At 34.8% G+C, this 2,404-nt stretch overlaps 1 protein-coding gene across 1 annotated transcript in view; it reads right to left on the reverse strand.

Moving 5' to 3' along the window:
- Positions 1-2,404, reverse strand: part of LOC107728442 (zinc finger matrin-type protein 4-like) — a 73,900-nt gene that overhangs the window by 34,247 nt on the left and 37,249 nt on the right. The window lies entirely within an intron of this gene.

The raw sequence follows: 2,404 nt of genomic DNA on the forward strand, positions 1-2,404 counted from the left end.
TTTTTTTTTTACTAAGAGTAAAAGAATGTTTGTTTTTGTAGATGTTAAAAGCCAGAGACATAGGAGAGCATAATTCTTTTGAGATTGATGTGAGTTATTTTTAGAAAATAAATGTTTCTGTTGTCTCCTGCCTGTTTACTTTACATTTTGATGCAACAACAGTATGATTACATTGACCAATTAAACCAATTCAATTAAATAAACCATTGATGTCTGTGTTTTTCATTGCAGAACTCAAACCAACTTTGGAGTTAACGACACAGAACCCTGCTTGTGTGAGAAGGCGATTTTCTCAGCTTCTTCAGAAGAGAGGGAAAGACGGTTAAGGCAAGTAAAGACACTTGTCATTCATAAACATGCTCACATTCTTTCACACATATGTTTCTGATAAATGTTATTATATCAGTGTTAATGTTGTGGTTTATTTACTGTCATGCCAGAATAGTTTGTAAAGAACTTAACTATTAACTAATTGTACAACTATTGTATAATAGTGTTTTTGTATAATATTTTTATACAATATATAAAATTTACCAAAAAAGTCAAATTTGATCTTAAAAGTTATATTCAACAAATGTTCAATGCTTCATTTATAAACTCTGTAGCTGTTAATGCCATACTTTTCTGCATTTCTTCATACATGTATGTTACTTTTGACTGTTTTCTCTTGTTTTAAATAAATATTTACCGTGCAGTGTACATTCTGTGTGTGTAAAAGTGATTTTAAAATGAACAATATTTGTAGGTTTAATGTCTAGCTCGATTTGGGTTCATTTTAGCCTAGCAGTGTAGTAATTGTAAACCATAAAAAAGCCAACCCAGCCTGCTGGGTCAAACATATAACCCAACTTGTTGGGTTAAAACAACCCAGCACTGGGTTCATCCCTTTTTGACCCAGCGCTGGGTTGCCAAAATAACCCAAATTGGGTTGTTTTTAACCCAGCAGTTTTTAGTGTTCCCTTTAGCTGTTCTTGATTTGTAGTGTCTGTGTAGTTCTGACAAACATCTAACATATACTATATACAGTATACTCCCTGAGTTTTTTCTTTCTGTCGAACTTTGCAGTGCTTGCAAAACTACACTGTATTGACATTCTTAAAAAAAAATCTGGTTAAAAAAAAAACTCCATTCAAACTTTCTGGGTTATCAACTTTTGGGTTTTGTACAGTACATCAAAAGTTTGAAAATTCCTTTGACTTTTGAAAATTCCTTTCACTTACACTGATAGAACGTGCATCTATCTATCTTATTTGGCTAAATTGTATTAATGTGACAATGTTTTTACAAATGTATCACATCTGCCGGTGGTCGAGAGATGCACATGAGAAAAGTGATAAGCATATTTTTAATGCTAAAAACTGTATTTCAATACTGCATGGGATTTGTATTTTTTTATGCCTTATTTCATAGACACTTACGTCTATTTTCATCCTGAAATATAATTAGGCATATTAGTCTTGCCTCTCATTTTGCCCTGCTGTTACATATGCATGTAATTTAGATTTTTGTTCACAAGTATTGGCTTGTACTGATACGGCTGCCCCCTCGTGGCCGGAAGTTCTTGTTGGTCTTCGTTCATTAGGTGCCGATTTCAAACACCTGTGTGCCTGATGAGATGAGCAGCATAAATACTGTTGTGACGCTGAAAGCGTCTATCGAGGAAACTAAAGATTACAAATTGGTAAAGGCTGCTATTTTAAAAGCCTATGAGTTGGTCCCGGAGGCATACAGACAACGCTTCAGATATTATACAAAGCTGCCAGGTCAGACTTGCATCGAGTTTGCACGTGACAAAGAAATACTTTTTGATCGTTGGTGTGCATCCGAGCCTGTGCTTGCCTCCGCCTCTATGTTATGTTGAGGACGTAACACCTGCCTAGAGGACAAATTAAGTAAAAAGTGTTGCATTTAACCCCATTTGTCTCATGCTGATTCTTGTGTAGAGCTGACTGAAAATAAGATGTCTGCTGTGTGCCATGACAACAGTATGCAGGATTTTATTCACTCCGAACCAACACATCAGCTTATACTGTTCTTTTGCCACTTTACAAGCACTGATATATGAAGGAAACACATATATAAATATGTATAGATACAGTATACATATGTTTACTGTATATATATGTATGTATATGTTTTCTTATTCATGTTGTCTACATTGAATATTAACTGCTGTCTTTTGTTACTCCACCCAAACACTTTGATTATTTCATAGGAATCTGAGGATAGTTTGGCAGTCGCTTGAATTTGAAAAATGCATGGAACTAGGCCCGTAACCAGCTATGAGGCCACCGAGGTCCGGACCTCTGTAAACTTTTCATGTTCAAAAATAAAATTTGTTCTTTGAATGACTAATTTGCTGTTAAACTCCTCATATGAATGCCTGCATGACATGTATAATTCA

Source organism: Sinocyclocheilus rhinocerous, unplaced genomic scaffold (assembly GCF_001515625.1).
Source record: "Sinocyclocheilus rhinocerous isolate Xijiao unplaced genomic scaffold, SAMN03320098_v1.1 scaffold637, whole genome shotgun sequence".
NCBI lineage: Eukaryota > Metazoa > Chordata > Actinopteri > Cypriniformes > Cyprinidae > Sinocyclocheilus > Sinocyclocheilus rhinocerous.